The sequence below is a fragment of the Chiloscyllium plagiosum genome, chromosome 10, assembly GCF_004010195.1.
Source record: "Chiloscyllium plagiosum isolate BGI_BamShark_2017 chromosome 10, ASM401019v2, whole genome shotgun sequence".
In the NCBI taxonomy this organism is placed as follows: Eukaryota; Metazoa; Chordata; class Chondrichthyes; order Orectolobiformes; family Hemiscylliidae; genus Chiloscyllium; species Chiloscyllium plagiosum.
Window position 1 is genome coordinate 38,996,344 of NC_057719.1, and position 21,344 is coordinate 39,017,687.

The 21,344-nt window shown below is 40.9% G+C and overlaps 1 long non-coding RNA gene across 1 annotated transcript in view; it reads right to left on the reverse strand.

The window, feature by feature from the left end:
• Nucleotides 1-17,903: 17,903 nt before the first annotated feature.
• Nucleotides 17,904-21,344, reverse strand: part of LOC122553538 — a 65,141-nt gene continuing 61,700 nt past the window's right edge. The window contains exon 3 of the long non-coding RNA XR_006312757.1: nt 17,904-18,077. This is a non-coding gene — a long non-coding RNA (uncharacterized LOC122553538). The remainder of the gene's footprint in view (nt 18,078-21,344) is intronic.

Below are 21,344 nucleotides of genomic sequence, written 5' to 3' on the forward strand. Positions count from 1 at the left end.
TTTATTCGCAAAAAAACATTTTTTTGACTTTACAAAAATGTAAAGTTATAAAAAAAAGAAGAATGCAAATTACAATGCAACTACTATCTACTAACTACTAACCTAACCTATAAAACAAAACAAAATGAAACATTGTACAAAACAACACCAATAAATAAGTAAATGACTGAAAAACAAAACAGAAGAACACGTAAGAACACAGAATAACAATGCTCAGCGCAAAGCTGTCAAGTAAAAAATGGGGAACATTTCATATATATACTCGTATTCACTCAGGAGTCCCCCTTTCCAGGGCTCAGCACACCTAATCATCCTGGTTAAACGAACACCCGAGTTAAGAATAGCAGACAAATCTATGTCCAAATAACTCAAAAAGGGCTGTTCATGTCTTATAAAAAAGGTTTGTTGTGTGGTGCACCATATTCGTGAAAAGATCCAAGAGAATGTGCTCCACAATTAATTTTCGCCATCCCAGCAAGCCTGGCAGGTTCTCAGACACCCAATTCATCAGAATATTCTTTCATGCACGGTAAGAATATTGAATAGTTTCTTCCCATGCCCGTCGAAAGATTATAAATTCAGTAAACCTCGAAGGAGAGATGTTGGGTCTACCTTAGCTTCAATCCTCAATATCCTCACTATCTTTGCCGCCACAGTGCTCCAAAAAGCATGGAGCCTTTGGTATATCCAGAAGCAATGGGTATGAGTACCTACAGTTATTTTATATTTGGGGCACATTGGAGACTTTTTAAAACTTCACCAGACGGTCCGATGCCAAATGAACCCGTGCAGAACTTTTATCTGCATTGTGTATGCCAAATTATAGATTGAGATCTTTTGTGTGTTCTTCCATACGTCCTCTCATGTTTCAGAAGAGATCTCCACTCCTAGTTGTTGCTCCCAAAGTTCACATAGCCAGTTAATATCCTGCCAGGCCCTACCACCCAGTAGGCGATAGAGGGCAATAACCGACAGGGTGCTTGTAGCACGTAGCAACAACCTTTCTATATCAGGCTTATAGGGCTTAGTAAGAAGCATAGTCTTCTTCTAGATGAAATCCCTAACCTGAAAAAAATTGAAAAAATCTCTACCGGGCAGTCCGTATTTGCGGCTCAATTGCTCAAAGGATATCATAACCCCCTCAAACAAGTCTCCCAAACTAGAAATTCCTCTCGCTGCCCATTGTTTGAACCCTGAGTCCATCATCCCTGGTCAGAATCCAGGCATACCAACTATGGAAGTAAATCGTGAAGTCATAGATAAGCAACTCTCACTCTGACGCATTGCCCTCCATGCCTTGACCACACTAATAAAAATGGGGTTCCGGCAATGGTCCATAACTGTCCTCATCTTATCCATAAACAACAGGTTAATAAGAGGCCACTTTGCCTGGGAAGCCTCGATATCCAGCCATATGGAGTCTGGATTATTACCTGCCCAATCGGATTGATTTCCCATACATCAGGAGATATCAATTGAGTTCCATGCCTCCCATCTCTGTAGATCACGCCTAATATTGTCGAGCAGGTGAGCAAAATTAGTCCAAAATAACCGATCAAACATGGGAGTAATAAAAATACCTAAATATCGAAAACCCACCCGTGACCACTTAAAGGGGAACCTAGGGCCACTTTCAACCTCTGACACTTCCTTAAGGTCCCTCAAAAGCATAGCCTCCGACTTTGCAAAGTTGTTCTTATATCCAGAAAAAGCCCCAAATGAATTAATACGTTGTATCAGATGGGGTATGGAGGTCATCGTGTCTGATAAAAATAAAAGGATGTCATGCGCGTATAGTATAATCTTGTGTACCCTCAATCCCACTTACGGAGCAGTTATGTGGATGCTCTGAGGAATGGCCTCTGCCAGTGTTTCTATCACCAACGTAAACAACAACAGTGAAAGGGGGCAGCCTTGACAAGTACCCCTGCCAATCCTAAAATTCCCAGACTTCACCCCATTGGTGATGACCGCGACCAGAGGGTGGTGATATAAAACGTCCACCCATCTAGCAAAGACTCCACCCAACGCAAACCGCTCTAAGACATAAAAGAGATACAGCCATTCCACCTGGTCAAATGCTTTCTCTGCATTTAAGGAAATCACCAATCCCTGGATCGATCATTGCTGACATACTTGGACCATATTCAGCAACCTTCTAATATTATTAGAGGACCTACGACCCCTTATAAAACCTGTCTGGTACTCTTTGACAATATAGGGCAACACCTTCTCCAATCTCAGCATCAAAATCTTAGACAGAATCTTAAAGTCTGAATTTAATAGAGAGATGGGCCAATATGAAGCACAATACCCAGAAACCTTCCCCTTCTTAAAAATGAGCGAAATATTAGGTTCTTTCAAAGAGGGTGGTAAGCATTCATGCATCTAGGGGTGACTGTACATTTTCAGCATCGGCCCTGACAGAATCCCTCTAAACTCCTTATAAAACTCACCCCGGAGACCATCAAGGCCAGGTGCTTTCCCACTCTGAAGTTGCCTATCTGCCTCCTGTATTTCCTGAGCTGTCAAGGAGGCATTAAGAAGACTTGGCTTGTTCCAGGATTACCCCCAGGAGGTCCAGGCTCTTAAAAAAGGTTTCTATCTTTCTAACTACAAATGACCATTGCTACCAAAAAACTACAAAGAAAACCAACTGTAAAACCTTGAACAGGAGACTCTCCCCTCCCCTGCCCATAGTGGGCACTCACCCTGCCCCACCCTCCCTTCCCCCTCTCCACCTTCACAATTCCTTCAAGCCCGGACTGCGCCCCAGCCTTATGCAAAAATAAATAAGTAAACAAGAAGATGATCCTTAAATCAACAAAAGAAGACAGACAGGATAAGCACTCCACCTATCCCCAGCTCCACATCAGCCCTAATTATGACTAAAAAAAACGAACAAAAAAAGGGGAAAACAACAAACAGCACCCATTAAATTTCCCATGATAAAATCCAGTCATAAAAAGTATTATAGAAACAACATATTCTAAGACTTTTTTCCCCTTAAAATATTTATTAGGGAGAGAGGAAAAACAAAAGAAAGGGAAGGGGAAAACATGGGGAAAGAAGGAAAAGAAGACAAACAATAACCATATTCTTCAAATCAGTTGGTCATTTTTAGAGTGTTCACAAAGTTCTTGGCTTTATCCGCCGAGTCAAACATATAAACCGAATCCTCATTGCTGAAACAGAGCACCGCTGGGTATCTCATGGAGTCCTGTATGCCCAGGTTCTTCAGCCTCTTCTTAACTTCATCGAAGGACTTCCTCTTTTGGATTACAGTGCTGAGAAATCTTGGAAGAACATAATTTTTGACCCCTTGTGCAACAGTGTCTGTGGATGTTTCCTCAGTGATCTGGAGACTTCTATCACTTTTTGTTTGTCCTTGTATGATTGGAAGCGCACTAGGACCGGGCGAGGGCGCTGTACTAGTCCGGACCTGCGCACCGCGACCCGATAGGCCCTTTCAATCTGCAGCCAGCCAGACTTGATTTGAAGACCCAGGAACTACGGCAGCCAGTTTTCAAAGAAGCTGACTGGCTGCCCACCTTCTTCACCCTCCAAGAGCCCGACAATCCGCAGATTCGTCCTCCGATCTCAATTTTCGAGGTCGTCGACTTGATCTCGCAAGGCCCACACTTGCTGCTCCAGACCCGGACGAGGCCTTGATCGCCACTTGCTCCTCCATCCGCACCCTGAGGCCCTGGAGCTCCTGTTCATGCTTTTGTAGTATGAACACGATAGCGTGGAGCTGGGCACAAATCTCCTTGAACACAGCCTCAACCTTCGTGGTAAGTCTTGCCATCACCACTGCCAATTCTTGCGGGTCCGTGAAGTTCCTTGAGGGTTCAGGAGAGGCCGCTGCTGTGAACTCTGGTATATCCGGTGCTGCAGCGGAGTGTCCTCCCTGCTGCTATTTGCTCGCTCCCTTTCCCTTTGGTATCCTTTGCACTCCAGAGTTTGAAGAAATATATATTCTCAAAATTTTAAATTAATAATTCTTTCATAGAAGTTAGCCAGGGAAAGCAAAAAACCACTAATATGTCTTGGCTGTTAGGCAGAGCTATCCACGGCAGTTCTAATGAATCGCTGCCATCTTGCCAAGTCCTTGTGATGCAAAGTTTAAAAATTGTAGATGTATGAGAACATAGACATTTCATACAGCTGCCATATCGAAGATTTTGCAGAAAACAAAGCCATACGGCATGGGAATAAAGGTGTGGATCATCTTATGAGGAAACATTAGACAGGCTGGGTTTGGCGTTTAGAAGAGTAAGAGGTGACTTGATTGAAACATTTACAATCCTGAGAGATCTTGATAAGGTGGATGTTGGAAGGATTTTTCCACTTCTGGTAGAATTGCAAATCTGTGGTGTTTACAGATCCCTAAACGTGGCAGGACAAGTTAATGGGGTACACACATTTAGCAAGCTGGTCACACTACAGAAAAGAGACAGAAAAGAGTTTGGTGACTACCAGGAAGACAGCATGGACAGGTGATGCAGGAGTCCTCTTTCAGGGGAAAGGCATTGCAGCAGCCTGATCAGTGGCATCACGACTGGCTCTGTTGTATAGCAGGGAGGACCAAAATGTAGGCGAGCAATAGTGATAGGTGGCACAGATTGGTGTTTCTGTAAAGCTTATGCCTCAACTGATGAAGGTAAGCATCCATATGCCTTCTTGACCAACTCATCCATTTGTGTTGCCACTCTCAGGGAACTGTTGACATGCATGCCCTTTGTATGTTTATGCTACTAAGGATTCTGTCATTTACTTTCCTCCTGCATTCGATCTTCCAAAATCCACTGCCTTGCATGTGGCCAGATTAAACTCCATCTGCATTTCTCTGCGCAAGTCTCCAGCCTATCTATAATCTTGCTGTATCCTCTGCTGTATCCTCTGGCAATTCTCCTCACTATCTGCAGCATCCCAATCTTTGTGTTGTCCATAAACTTACAAATCAGGCCACCTAAGTCCTCCTCAAAATCATTTATACATATTACAAACAACAGCGGTCCCACTATTAATCCCTGTGGAACACCACTGGTCACAGGTCTCCAGTCAGAAAAACATCCTTCCACTGCTACTCTCTGTCTTTTCAAACTGAGCCAGTTCTTTATCCATTTTACCAGCTCACTGTGAACCCCATTTGACTTCATCTTTTGCATCAGCCTGCTGTGAGGGACCTTGTCAAAGAACTTGCTAAGTCCATATAGATAACATCTTCATTAATCATCTTTGTTACTTCCTGGAAAATCTCAATCAAGTTTGTGAGACACAACTTTCCCTGCACAAAGTCTTGCTGCCTATTGCTAATAAATCCATATTTTACAAAATGTGAGTAATTCCTATCCCTAAGAATCTTCTCCAATAATTTCCCTACCACTGACATAAGGTCCACCGGCATGTAATTTCCCAGACTATCCTTGTTGCCCTTCTTAAACAAAGGAGCAACATTGGCTCTTCTCCAAGTCCTCTGGGACCTCTCCTGTGGCTAAACAGGATACAAAGATTTCATACAAGACCCCAGAAACATCCACACTTGCCTCCTTCAGCATTCTGGGATACATCCCATCAGGTCCTGGGGATTTGTCCACTTTTACGCTTTTCAAACCACCGAAAAGCTCTTCCTTTTTCATATTGATATACTCTAGAATATCAATATGTCCTTCTGAAGACTTACCATTTACCATGTCCTTCTCCATTGTGAATATCAATGCAAAGTACTCGCTAAGGATCTCACCTACTTCCTCTGCCTTCACATATAAATTCACTCCTTTGTACTTGAGTGGATCTAACCTTTTCCTAGTACCATTTTGCTCCTTATATACTCTTTTTATAAAATGCATTGGAACCTTCCTGAATCCTGTTTGCCAAAGACATTTCATTGACCCTTTTAGCCTTCCTAATTCCTTGTTTGAGTTGTTTCCTGCTATTTTTGTATTCTTCAAGGGCTGTATGTGTCTTCAGTTTTCTCCCTTTTCTTTTTGACTAAGCTTTCAAAATTTCTCTTATTATTGACGTTCGAGAACGTGCTGGTCCTGAACTCTAATCTCAGTTACCCAAAGTAACTTTTCAATAATAGAGTTTACACTGCATATTTGTGATTCTTTACTCATTCAGGGCCCTGTTATCGCAAACGTCAGTCTTAGGTCTGCACCATCTTGGGTGACTCAACTGGCCTGCTTGATCTTCAGTTCTCCTTATCTTTCTGTGGAATTTAATTAAATGTTATTGTTACACAGACTCTTATTTTCCAAATGCTGAACTAAAATTCTCAGCACCACTTTTGGTAAAATATCTCATCATGCCAGAACAAATTGTGCATAACTATAGCACTTGTTTCAAGAATAACTTGCAATTTAATTTAACTCTATTAATATTAACCCCCCTCATCCCTAATTCATCATTACAGCATCAACTATATTCAAAGAACTTGGCTTGCATCATGGGTGATGGAGACTGTGAATCAGAGATTGAGTTGACCATAATTTATAACATTGGGAGGTGACAGCCCAGTGGTATTATCACTAGACTGTTAATCTAGAGATCAATGTTCTGGGGACCTGGGTTCAAATCCTGCCATGGCTAATTGTGGAGTTTGAGTTCAATTTTTAAAAAAAACTGGTATTAAAAATCTAATAATGACCATGAATCAATTGTCAAAAAAAAACATTGGTTCACTAATCCCCTTTGGGAAAAGAAACTACCACTCTTAACTTTTTCACTTTGTCCACCCCAGTCAACACCAGCACCTCCACATCATGGCTACACTTACCTGATCTGGCCTACATGTGACTCCAGACCCACAGCAAGTCTTAACTGCCCTCTGGGCAATTAGGGATGGGAAATATTGCCTAACCAGCAGTGTCCTCATAACGTGCATGAACTGAAAAAAAAAAGTATTATTATCCTTACCAGTAACCAATATTTTTATGTGTGAATTGCATGTGGGAATGAATAAGTGAGAAATTGCATTTGAAATCCAGGTTAAGTGTGTGAGAATAAATAGCCTTCTTTGTGATTAACTTATAAAAAATTACTGTTGGAAATATTTAATTGGAGCACACAAAGCAAGGGTAAGAAAATATCATTTCTTCCACGGAAAACATTCTAATCGCTGGCAGTAAAGGAAAGCATTTAAATTTCTGTTTGCAACAATGGACTACTTTTGGTAACAATGAGAAAAGAATTGAAAGCTGACATACATAACAATTCTGTAATACTGCACAGTTTCGGAGTAAGAATCATGGCAACTAAATCTCTCATAACTATTATATATAGTATAGCTCAAATAAACTAATAGGAAAACTGGTAATCGAGAACAATAGAGTTTTTTAAAGTGTATTTAGGAGCCCTTTCTCACTTCTATTCATAAAATCTATTATTTCCTTCTCAGGAGCACTGCTGTATACATCCATCTATTCTAAGGTATTCCCAGGACTCATACCATCAAAGTCAAAGGACATCACTGTAGAAGTGTAGTGTCTCAGGCCTAATGATTTTCAGCTGCTTCATCAACCTGGGGACTGTCATTGACCAGAAAAATAATTAGATCAGCCATGTAAATAATATGACTAGAAGAGATGATCAGAGGCTGGGAATTCAGAATGTTGCCTGCCTTCCACTGCAGTGCACCTGCCAGGAGTAGTGGAAAACTCTCTACTGCCTAGATAAATGGAACTACAACCACACTCAAGAAACCATCCAGGATAAACCAGCTGGCATCCCATCCACCACCTCCATCACCAACATACAGTGGCTTTTAACACCTAGATGGACAAGGGTAGCAGATGCATGGGAACGCTACTAACTGCAAATTCTCTTCCAAGTCACACACCATGCTCATTTAGAATATATTGTCATTCCTTCACCATTGATGAGTCAAAATCCTGGAATTATTTTTTCAGCAGCATTGTAAATGTTCCTACAACCCAAAGATAGCAACAGTTCAAGAAAGAAGCTCAGGGGCATTTAGAGATCAGCAACTATTGTTGGCCTAACCAGTTTCACTCATCTCCTCTGAACAGGTAATAATAATAAACTTTAATACTTTCAAAAGGAAACTGGATGAGAGAATAGATTGAAATCTTGAAATAAACTTAATGGAATGAGGGAAATTTCAGTGGAGTCTAATGATCAGTGCAGACTAGTTGGGTAAAATGGCCAGATGATGTGCTATAGATTCCATTTAACAGTATACAATAATTCAGGCACAAGATAACTTTTCTTTAGCATTAACTAGAATTAAGACAGAAACTGCTTTGCCTAACTAACTTTAAAAAGCACAACACACTTATGGGGCATTCTTATTGTAATAAAATTTCCAACATGCCTCACAGGAGTATTGTTAGCTAAATTGGGTACTCTGCAAAGAAAAGCAACACTTGGGAAGATGGCAGAATGTTTGGTTAGAAAGGTGAATTTGTCGAACTATATTAAAGTATGAACGAGAGATAGAGAAATAAATAGGTTTATAGGGTAAATTCCAGAGCCTGAAATGCAGTAACCATTTGTGGAAGAAAAATAACTCACACTTATTGAACCTTTTTACTCATTTATGTAATATGGGTATCACTGCTGTGTCAATATTTTATTGTCCATCACCACATGTCCCTGAGAAGATGGTGCAATGCTGCCATCCTAGCTTCTGACCTGTTCTTATAGCCACAGTACTGATGTGGCTAGTCCAGTTTAGTTCTGGACAATAGCAACACCAGGATGTTGATCGATTCACTGACAGCAATATTATTGAATGTCAAAGGAGTGATGGTTAGATTTTCTCTGTTTGGAGAAGTTAATTCTTGGTACTTGTGTGGCATGAATGTTACTTGCCACTTGTCTCTTCTAACCTGAATATTATTTAGATCTTGTTGCATTTGGACATGGACTACTTTAGTCTTTTGAAGGTTCCAATTGCTGGAAACGGTTATAATACACCTGTCAGTAAATTCATATGGTATGTCTAAATGCTGAACTAAATAAGAGAACTTTGCTTTTAAGCGGAACCAGGTGCATCATTTAAAAGCATGGTCAAGTAGAGGATGTGATAACTATGGTGTGAACATACTTATCAGGAAAGTCTAAGTATCCAGTAACAATTTTTCATTGACTGCATATAATTTCAAGTACAGTACTGACAGCTGTCAAAAAGAAACAGACCACTAGACAGTCAGGAAATTGCTGCTCACACTTTGGAGATCAATTTGGTCCTTGTCAATGTTGCAAATGGATGAGTGAAATCAACAGAAAATAAAACTGGATAGGTTGTAACGTGTGCTGCTGATTCATAGTTATCCAATTTACAGTGACTCTGCTTTCTGTTTTGATTTGAAATATTATGTATTGTGCAAATCAAACAGTTGGTACTGGTTTCTTGCTATTCTTCTTTTCCTTTTTTTAGGAAATTTTTTTTTAGTTTTCATCTGAGAATTACTGTCTGACAATATGATTAATACCTTGTATTGAAATAAACTGGAGAATGAAGTTACCTGTGGATACATTATTCTGTAATTAAGTAAGTCTATTAATCATAGGGTATGTGTAAAAAATTACAGAAATCCTGGTTTGCTTATTAGATTTGTATACATGCTGTGAAGAGTAAAGTGATAGTGATGCAAGGAAAAGGCAGAAATATGGAAATGTCCATAATGTCCACTGTTTGGTTTTTGAACAATCAATGAGGAGAACGATCAAATGCCCTCCAGCAGTGGCATGCACAGCTAATTGCCATTGATGTAGTGTCAGTAAAGTATGAATCTGAAAGCACAAGTTACATCTAATCACAGGAATGGAGATTTCAGGCCCAAATAGTTACAGATCTGTGGAGCTAACATTTGGAATTCAATCATAGAAACATAGAAAACATGAGCAAGAGAAGTCATCTGGCCTGCTCGGTCATTCATTTTGATCCTGGCTGATCATCCAAGTCTATAGCCTGTTCCTATTTCTCCCCATATCCTTTCATCTTTTAGTCCCAAATGGTATGACCAACTCCTTCTTGAAATCATTCATGGTTTTGGCCTCAACATTTTCTATGGTTGGCTCACCACAGAAATAGCTCCTCATGAAGAAATTTCTCATTTTTGTCCTAAATGGTTTAACCTGCATCCTTAGACTGTGTCCTTCGATTCTGGACTCCTTCACCATCTGGAAAATCCTTCCTGCATCTACCATCTAATCCTGTTCAAATTTTATGGTTCTCTTGAAAATCCCCCCTCATTCTTCTAAACTCGAGCAAATATGATCCTAACTCATTCCACCTCTTCTCATATGTCAGCCCTGCCATCATAGTAACTAGTCTGGTTAATCTTCACTTCTCCCCCTCATAGCAAAAATATCCTTTTAAGGAGACCAAAACTGCACAGTATATTCCAGGTGTGATCTCACAAGACCCTGCATAATGGCAGCAAGACATCCCTACTCCTATAATCAAATCCTCTGACTGTAAATTCACGTTCAATTCTGGTCTCCCTGCTATAGGAAAGATGTTATGAAACTTGAAAGAATTCAGAAAAGATTTACAAGAATATTACCAGAGTTGGAGGGGTTGAGCTACAGGGAGAGATTGAATAGGCTGGTGCTATTTTCCCTGGAGTGTCAGAGGCTGAGGGGTGATGTTATGGAAGCTTATGAAATCATGACAGACGTGGATACAGTGAATAGTCAAGGTCCTTTCCCCTGGGTAGGGGAGTCCAAAACTAGAGGATATAGTCTTAAGATGAGAGAGGAAATATTTGAAAGGAGCCTAAGGGACAACTTTTTCACAGAGAATAGTACATGTATGGAATGAACTGCCAAAGGAAGTGGTGGAGGATGGTAAATTATAATATTTAAAGGGCATTCGGATGAGTATATGAATAGGAAGGATTTAGTCCTTTTGTAACGGACTCCACAATGTCTCCCACATGAGATTTACAGGTCTATAATTCCTGGTTTTCTCTATGCCTCCCTTCTTTAATAGAATAGTTACATTATCAGTAGGAACTGTTAGAGAGGTATGGGCCAAATGCTAGCAAATGGGACTAGATTATTTTAGGATATCTGGTCAGCATGGTTGAATTTTCCCAAAGGGTTTGTTTCTGTACTAGGCATCTTTATGACTTTATGAAGGTCAAAATATCATTTGCCTCCTTAACTGCCTGCTGCATTCTTATGCTTACCTTCAGCGACTGGTGTCCAAGGACATACAGTTCTCATTGCACAGTTTCTTCTCTCAATTTATAAACATTCATATAATAATGTACCTTTCTATTTTTGCTACTAAAGTGGATAACCTCACATTAACCCACATTATACTGCATCTGCCCTGCAATTGCTCACTCACTCAACTTGTGCAAATGACACTGAATCATCTCTGCATCCTCCCACCTAGTGGCATCTGCAAATTTGCAGATATTATATTTAGTTTCCTCTCCAAATCGTAATATACATTGTGAATAGTTGGGGTCCTAGTACACTGATCTGTGTGGTCCCCCACCAGTCACTGCCTGCTATATGGAAAAAAGACCCATTTATTCCTACTTTTTGTTTCCTGCCTGCCAACCAGTTTTCTATCCATATCGATACACTATCCCCAATCCCATGCAGTTGAATTTTACACAATAATTTATGTGGGATTTTGTCGAAAGCCTTCTGAAAGTCCAAATAAACCACATCCACTGGTTCTCTCATTAACTGCATTAGTTACATTTTAGAACAATTCTAGTAGATTTGTCAATCATGATTTCTCTTTTGTAAATCCATGCTGAGTCTGTCTGATCTTGCCACTGATTTCTAAATGCTCAGCTATTAATCCTTTTGTAATGGACTCCAGAATGTCCCCCACATGAGATTTACTGGTCTACAATTCCTGGTTTTCTCTCTGCCTCCCTTCTTTAATAGAAGGGTTACATTATCAGTAGGAACTGACTGTGAAACCTTACGGTGAAAGTTTTTATGCTCTCTCAAATTACTCTTGTACTTACTTGCTCCTTCTTAACCAATCCTTTGTCTTCCTTCAGTAAATTCTAAACGACTCCCAGTCCTCAGGTTCATTGTTTTCTTCCTGGCCAATATGTATGCCTCTATTAGATATAATACTATCTCCAATTTCCCTTGTAAGCCAAGACTTGGCCACCTTTCCCATTTAATTTTTGCATCAGACAGGAATGAACAATTGTTGCTGTTCACCAATGTGCTCTTTGAATGTTTGCCATTGCTTTTAAGTAATGTTCCCCAAACTATTACAACCAAATCATGCCTCATAACATTGTTGTTTCCTCTATCTAGATTCAGGACTTAGTCTCAGAAACAATGACATCACTCTCCATCTTGATGAGGAATTCTACATTAGGGTTGTTAATCCCGAAGGGGCCTCCCACAACTAGGTTGCCTACTATTCCTTTCTCATGATAAATACCCAGTCTAGATTGGCCTTTTCTCTAATTGATTCCTCAATGTATTGATCAAGAAAGCCATCCTGTATACACTCCAAGAAATCTGATTTGCTTAATCTGTATGCAAATTACATCACACATAATTACAGATGTTCCTTTTTTGCATGGATCTTTAATTTCCGGCTTAATGCCATTCCCAACATCATCTCTACAGTTTGGGGGGTCCATGTATAAACTCCACTGATATATTTTGCCCCTTGATATTTCTCAACTTTACTTGTACAAATTCAACATCATTGGAGCTGATACCCTTCCTCACTATTGCTATTTATTTTTTAACCAGCAATGCAACTCCTCCACCTATTTTGTCTGTCCTTCCGATGTACTGAATGACTCTGGATATTCAGATGACATCCCTAGTCATCCTGCAGCCATGCCTTCATAAGCCCAACTGTAGCATACCTGTTTTCATCTATATTAGTGATTAATTCATCAACCTTATTGTGAATGTTCTGTACATTAAGGCACAAAGTCTTAAGGCTTGTCTTTTTAACATTACTTGTCATATTTTCACTACTTTTCATTTATCTTATTATCCTTTTTATCTTGTTTCTTGAATCTTCATATGACTCCTTTTATAGGTTCTCATATCCTGCTATTTTAGTTTATAGCTTCCCCAATCAAACTTGCAAATACACTCCTAAGACATCAGTCCTCATCCTGCCTAGGTCTAATCTGTCCAGTTTAACCTGGTCCCCACTCCCTCAGAACTGGTCAATATTTATCACTCATCCCAAATTGCCCTTGGAAAGTATATTGTGATCTGCTCTTTGAATCACCCTGCATTCTGTGTGGTGTAAGTACACTCCAAAGTGCTATTTGGGAGAAGTTCCTGGATTATTAACTAATATCACTGAAGGCCAAAAAATATTTTTCTAAGGCAGGATAGTGTATGATTTGGAAGAAAATGTGCAGATAGTGATGTTCCCTATGATTGTTGCCTTTGATCTTCTAGATGGTAGAATGTATGCATTTGGCAGATGGGGTTGAAAGGGGCATGGCATGAAGTCCATCTTTTGGTTGGTTTATTTTACTGGTGAAAAAAAATGGTTGCCTAAGGTGGTAGATAGGATGCTCAACGCATTGACTTTTTTTTCCTGGATCAGGCCAAGTTTCTTGAGTGTTGTTGGAACTACACACATCTAGGAAAGTATAGACATTATTCCATCACACAGCTGATTTGTCTTATGGCTGGCAGACTTTGAGGAGTCAGCAAGTGAGTTAATCACCATGAAGTTCCCAGCTTCTGTCCTGCTCATGTGACACAGGATGGATCTCAGGATGTTGATATGGAGGGAGAGGTGTTTCAATGATAGTTATACCATTGAACAGCCTGGGTTAGGAATTAGACTCCTCTTGTTGAAAATAGCCTTTGCTTGATTACATGATATGCCACCAGGATGTGAAGTGATAACTTATGTACTGATATGCTGTCATCACATTATGATACTTATGTTGGCTCCTGAAATGCAAGAACAAAATGTAGGTCACATTGTACTGAAGAATACAACGAACTAAAAGAACTTGATTTCTACATATGTATATTAGAATCACTGGCACTTGCATGCCTGAGCTCAAACTAAGCACTTTGTACACCCTTCAGTGCAACATGCTGCAACAAAACAGTCAGTAAATGGAGACTGCAAAATTTGTACCATAGGTCCTATGCCATGATACAGTGAGGACATCATGAGTATGTCCCTTAAAGGTATATCAAACATTTGCTGCAAGACATAATGCAAAGAAAACAAATCCCAAACAGATAGAAATAGATATGTATAGGCATGTGCTGTCAATTTAACAGTCTTATAAACATGTAAAATCAGAGTTAACAGGCTTAATAATTAAAATTTCAATGGAACATTTGGAAGTTTGACAACAACTGATCTGGTGAAAGTATCCCACTTGGAGAGACAGGTGTTATTCTCAGCTGCTCTGGGTTGACAACTTGGGTTGTCTTGCTGCTGGTTGGTGCCACTTGGTATTACTGCGTACTCATCATTGTTGGAGTTTACTTTCTGTGTGTATTGTATCATACATTGATCTGACTTGGCTTCTGTTTCTTCAGAATGTAGCATCACAATCGATAATGACTTCATACAACTTTTACTGACTGTATATTTCAGAAGCCTTTGAGAATGGAATTCTGACTCTCGCTCTCTGACTGACACATAGTTCTGGGGGTTCTCTACCTGCTCACAGGTGATGTATTTGTTTGACTGTCCTCCACCTTTGAAGAGGCAAAGCTGGTGACTCTTCCATTCTCACAATCCCATATGTGATTTGAATGGTTATGGTCCTGAGATCTGTGCATACTAGTAGCCATGCTACTGCTGGACCTTTGGTATCTAACATTTAGAAGATCCAAGCTGAACGAGTATATTGTATGCAGAATGATTGCGCCACTGCATGGAATTAGTAAGAGAGTCTCATGTAGACTGTACTATGGCACACCAATTATTGGGGTACATGTCTTTTAGGATGTGAAGTTGGCACATACATCTGTATCAATTTTGACTTTCAGGGTGTGCCTACACGCTTTTTGAAGACATAAGATGTTGAAAGCTGTGCTCTTCTTTGTGCCATCAACATGGCGTGTGAGGTCATTCCTGAAAATTTTGATCAAAGTAGAGGCAATGTGACCTCCAACCTGAGTAACTTATTTGAGTTGTCCTTCACAGAAATCACACATGCTTTTTGATGCAACATCTGGTAGCAATATTGAAAGACTCTTGTAAATTCTGCCAGAAAAGATCCATATATTCCTATTGCCTACAGCAGAGGATGCACCCATATCTCTACAGGAGTCTCTCAGCAGTCCAAGGCCCTCCTAGTCCTGAGCCTCAGTCACACTGGTCAGCAAGGTTACTCAATTCGCCTTGAGGACATCAAGGCTGCACCTAAATGGAGTGGGAGATAAAGGAAAAACATAGACATTTTGAGGGCACCTCAGAGGCATGGGCATATGAAGAATATGTATATTTTATATATATATATTATATATATATATTTGTGTAAACATACATTCAATTGCACTGTTCTAACATTTGTTATAGTCTGATTTTCCTACCAGGAGCTGACTTGTTGTGTGGATTCAAAGCAGTACAACATGGTTCCACATTTGTAGAAGTGCTGTTCCATGAGGGGGCCTGTTATTATGTCACAATCATCAAGCGTGCCTGTAGTTCCTCTCATAAACCAGCAAACCATGGACTTGGCATTTTAATAGACCTGCATGGACAATCCATGGTGGTAAAGATCTTTTACTTGGTTGGCCTTCCATAGACAGAGTGGGTATTACATTAGATAGGAAGTCAGAAAACTGGGGGAGTCTTCCCAAAGGTAAATGTTTCCTGTACTGCCTTCTCTTTACTGGAAGAGTGGACCAGAATATTGCAGGCCTCCATAAGCCCCTGTCTGTGGGAGTACCCATTATGTTATAGCAATTTTTATTTGCACATACCACACAGGTTTCTCAGCTAAGCCATTACATCACAAGCAGATAAGACAAAGAACATTGCATTTATGGTAACCAGGAATGCAAAATGAAACACTTCTCAATCAGGTGGGATACATTGAATCGCGTACACAATGGCTTCCTAGCCTGGTGATCCATAACAAACAGAACATTAATGACTATGTCCATATAAAATCAGTCCCCTTCAAAGTGATTGACTATGAGGTTTTCATGAACTTCTCTGGCTGTTCAGACCATAATCCTATCATCTTGGTGTCTGTGAAGGCTCTCCTGTGGTCACCGCAAGATCTTCACCTTTAGCTTCCTCCTCAAAAGATATCTCTCCCTCGTCCACCTTTTGATCTCTCAAAATGGAATTAACAGTCCAATGATGACCACAAATTCATTGTCAATTGTCAGAAAAACCCATCTGGTTTACTAATGTCCTTTATGGACAGAAACTGCCATTCTTGTTTGGTTTGGCCTGCACATGACTCCAGGCCCACAGCAATGTGGGCGACTCTTAACTGTTTTCTGAACAGTTAGGGATAGGCAATAAATGATGGCTTAGCCAGCAATACCCTCATCCTGTGAATGAATTTAAAAGTCAATTGCAAAAGACATCTTCGAGGAGAAAGTGAGGTCTGCAGATGCTGGAGATCAAAGTTGAAACTTTATTGCTGGAACAGCACAGCAGGTCAGGCAGCATCCAGGGAACAGGAGATTTGACGTTTCGGGCACAGGCCCTTCTTCCTGAAGAAGGGCCTGTGCCCGAAACGTCGAATCTCCTGTTCCCTGGATGCTGCCTGACCTGCTGTGCTGTTCCAGCAATAAAGTTTCAACTGCAAAAGACATCTACCTTGGGTCAAGTGAAACTGTGGAGGGTACAGCAAACAATTATAATGTGGGATACTGGGACAGTTTACTGCTTGACCAGTCCAACCATCTGAATCTCATCTTTGAGAAGCCTATGATTTGTTCTATAATGGCCTTTGCAGAGGCATGTGCAGTGTTGTACTTCTCCTTGGTGTCAGTCTGTGGATTTCTTAGCGATGTCATCAGGCAGATTTTGAGGAGATAGTCCTTGTCACTGTTCAGCCATCTCTGTATGAACCAAAGGGGATTGAAAAATGAGGTGTTTAGAATGTAGGCATCAGGATAGCTCCGTGTATAATATGTGCAAATCTGGGTGGTGTGTCACAGAAGATGTGCAAATTCACAGAGTAGGGGCCTTTCCTCTTCATGAAGACTCTTGGTTATTGCTAAAGTGCTCTGACAACTATGTCAGCACAATAAATTGCTTCCCAGACATGTGGAAAATCTTTAGTGGCAGTAAAGCCAACTGCCCTGGTTGCCTGATTCACATCCAAGGTAAGGTAATAAATTAATGAGCCTCAGCAGACAGCATCAATCCCTCCCTGCATATATTTACAATTGGATGTCTGTGAGATTCTATAGAGATCTCCAGTAGTTTCCTGAAAATTTTCATTATATTTCCTTCTTCTAATGTCTTACAGCATCTATTGTTGTCAGGTTTAACTTATAAAAGGGGCTATTGATCTTCTTTGGGAGAAAGCAAGGACTGCAGATGCTGGAGATCAGAGTTGAGACTGTGGTGCTGGAAAAGCTCAGCGGGTCAGGAGCATCCGAGGAGCAGGAGAATCAAAGTTTTAGGCATACACCCTCATGAAGGATTGTGCCCAAAACGTCGATTCTCCTGCTCCTTGGATGCTGCCTGACTCGCTGTGCTTTTCCAGCAACACAGTCTCGACTATCAATCTTCTTTGTCAATTTATTTGCTAACTGAGGGCTGTTATCACCTTCAGGAAACCAGATTGGGATTGCCTCCAAAACAATAAGTCTACTAGAACAGCTAATAGTTGTAGGAGACAACTTTCCAGAGATCCAGAGGCATCCTCAGTGCTGCCTCACAGTCATCTGTATCGACCTATATCAAATGTTGTAGACTCAGTTTTGAGTTTAACCTTGCTGTTTACATTGGCCTTCTTGTGCAGGCTATTGTGCCTCTGCAGGCTCGTCCGCTGCTGGTGTCAGTTCCTGCTTGTGTTGCTGCTAATCCTATTGATGCTGGAAAAGGTGATGCCTAGAGTTTCTTCGGAGACGAAAGATGGGAAAGAGTAGGGTTAATTCGTGATATTGTGATGTCACTTTCAAGAGATCTGTGGAAACAGTAATGTGTTGCAGATGGTCATATATCTCTCAGGGTTTTCACATTGCCAGCCTGCCCCATCATGCCTAGGAAAATCCCTTACCTCAAAGTTTCCAACATCTCCATAACCATACATTCTATTGGAAGCCATATTCTATGTGATTTCAAAGGACAGCTCCTTATGAGCTACATGATGAGTGCATGGTGACAGTGCACAATACCTGGCTACTGATAACATGTGCCCACACACCTTGCCATACAAAATTGCCAGCTTCTCCCAAGCGAGGGTGAAGTAGAAACCTCCAAATGTGGCCTGCATGATTCCACTGCCAGCGCTGCATCCTAGTATTTCTTAACACACCCCCTCTCCACCCCAACACAACAAGACTTTATGCCCTCTGACCTTCAGTTTCCAACTCCCATCCTACCTCATCCAACTGCACCATTCCTGTGACTATTTCTTTTGCTTCACCAGATGCTAAGACTGAGCCCAAGGCATGGATTTTCCTGGCTGACTGCAAGACAACAGCCTCAGAATGATCTTATCCCAGCCTAATGCTGACTGTCGTACACCTTTGGCTGACCCAGTGTTCATCTCCTTCAGCACTTTTGACACTCCCTGTTGCTCAGACATCACCATCCTCTCTGTACTGCTTTCAAGCCTCGATGTCCTTCAACCATAAATGTCACCTTGTAGTGTTCTGCTAATGTCAGTCATTCAGTCTGAAGCCTGCCCAATGTTTGCCGTGTGTCAGCTGGGCTTGGAGATAGTCAGTGTCACAGCCTTCCTCCAACCATTTCTGAAGGTCTCAAGACTTAAGAAACAAAAGATTCTCAATGCACTTAAACTCTTTGAAAGATTCACAGTCACCAGTGGGGCTTTTTTTTGCCAATCATTGCTGTAATTTAATTTATGATTTATAACAGGATATTTTTAAAGCTGAGAAATGTAGCACCTCCATATTTACGAAACATGCCCAGAAACAGATTAAACTGCCTACATTTTTGCCTGTTGACCATTACTGAAAGCACTATGATTGTTAGATAGTTATAAGGATAAATGTGCAAGTCGACTGACAATGATATAAAAGGGGCTATCAATCTTTTTTAAGTTAAACCTGATAAAGATAGATGCTGTAAAAGATTAGAAGAAGGAAACATGTAACAGGTACAGAATTAGTAAAGACTGACAATTTACTGTTAGCCACAAGCGAAGTAGCTATAATAAGACCAGGCACATTTTTCAAATTGTCACATCAACCCTTATCGGATAAAGTCAGAAGGGATACAACAAAGAAAGAGAAAAGTAGTTGTGATTAATGCCTTCCAGAGTCTGGTTAATCTTATTCAACTTCAATTTCTGAATGATTGTAAGAATTTTATACATATGTTAAAGGTGGAATGAAGTTCTCAATTAATTCTTGTATGGCCTTTGAATAAATAATTGAGTTTTGAATATCAGCAGTTACCAAATGTGATTCAACAACGTTTAAAAGTATACATATAGCTAACACAAAAGCATTTTGCACAATAACATACTAGACAACTTGCAATAAGCAATAAATACAACTACCAGTGACTCATCAAGTTTCTATTTCTTACTATGGAATAAACACTTGGGTAACAATGCAATACACAAAAGTCATTTTTGAGCCTGGGACACAGTAATAACATCCCTTCCTCTGAGCTAGGAGATCCAGGGGTGTGTAATAACATCACTGAACAGGTTGATTAGAAAACATGAAGTGAGAAGTAGGAGTTGGTGTGGCTGAGGAAGAGTGGGTGGTTGTGAAAGGTTTATGCTTCGGAAGGCATGATGTGGAGGTGCCAGTGTTGGACTGGGGTGGACAAAGTTAAAAATCACATAACACTAGGTTATAGTCCAACAGGATTATTTCGAAGTATAAGCTTTCGGAGCGCTGCTCCTTTGTCAGGTAGCTAGTGGGCAGGATCATAGGACACAGAATTTATAGTAAAAGATCAAAGTATCATACAACTGATGAGACGTGAGGAGAAAGTGAGGTCTGCAGATGCATCGGCCTCCGAAATCAGTCTGGCGCCATTACACACGCGGCCGCTACATCGCCCGCGGCAATAGTCTCCACCGCTGCCGACGATGATGTCACTTCCGCCCCCACCGACCTCGCAGCCTCCGCGATCGCCGCCCAGACAACCGCCTCCACGATCGCCATGAAGACAATCGCCGACAGATTCGCGACCTCCGTTGCTATGGGGAATAACTCTGTCTCTGTGGTCACCGCAGCCACTTCCGCCCCCAGTGACGTTACTAACCTACATGCCCACAACGCCGCATGTGTCTCCGCCCCCACGCCGATCTCCGTCACCATGCCTAACCCCGCCCCCCAGCCGAGTTCCGTCACACCTAACCCCGCCCCCACGACGATCTCCGTCACCACGCCTATTGCCCAGATTGTTTAGTAGGTCTCCTGCAACTGCTGGCTTTATCAAATACCCTTTCTCGACTTTCCAGCCTCTATCAATGGCTTTGGTGTGTACTACTCGCGGCACTAGGTCTTCAATCCTAGGTCACCATTATGGCAATGTGCTCCAATTTTTGGGTGCTGTCCTTCTTTATCTCTCGCTACCAGCTCACAGCAGTTGGCATACATGATCCAATTCCTCTTCCTAGTTCTCTTGCACAGAGGATTTGCACTGGCATCTCAGAGTGCACTGGTGAAGACTGTTAAGATTGTGAAGAGATAAAAGTGCTGATAAAAGTCTTAAGCTGTAAGGGTTAATCTTAGATGAAATCTGGGACTCCTTGTCTGCAATTTAGCATTTTACTTCAAGTTACTGTGTTAAATCTAAAGTTTTTTTTAGAAGTTTAGGGGCAGAACCAAGCGAGCAAATTATGGCCTCTGCAAAGCAGGTGAGAGGAGTATAATAAGTAACTTTTTTTTTCTAGTTGGCTGGTTACAATTAAACAAGAGAGACGAGGGTTATTGTAGTATGTTGGTAGTATCCCAACTTATGTTTCACCTAGAGGATGCTAGAAATCTGAAACTCATTGCCTGGTCGGGTGGTTGAAGCAGAAACACTCATAACATTTAAGAAGTATTTAGGTGTACACTTGCAATGTCAATGCATACAGGGCTACAGACCAAGTGCTGGAAAATGGGATTAGAAAAGTTAGATGCTTGTTTATGACCAGTGCAGACTTGTTCGGCCTGTGCTATAGACCTCTATAACTTGAATGCAGTGTTGGATCCAATTTGCTATCTTGCTGTGTTGCTAAACAAATTTTCCAGGTGAAACT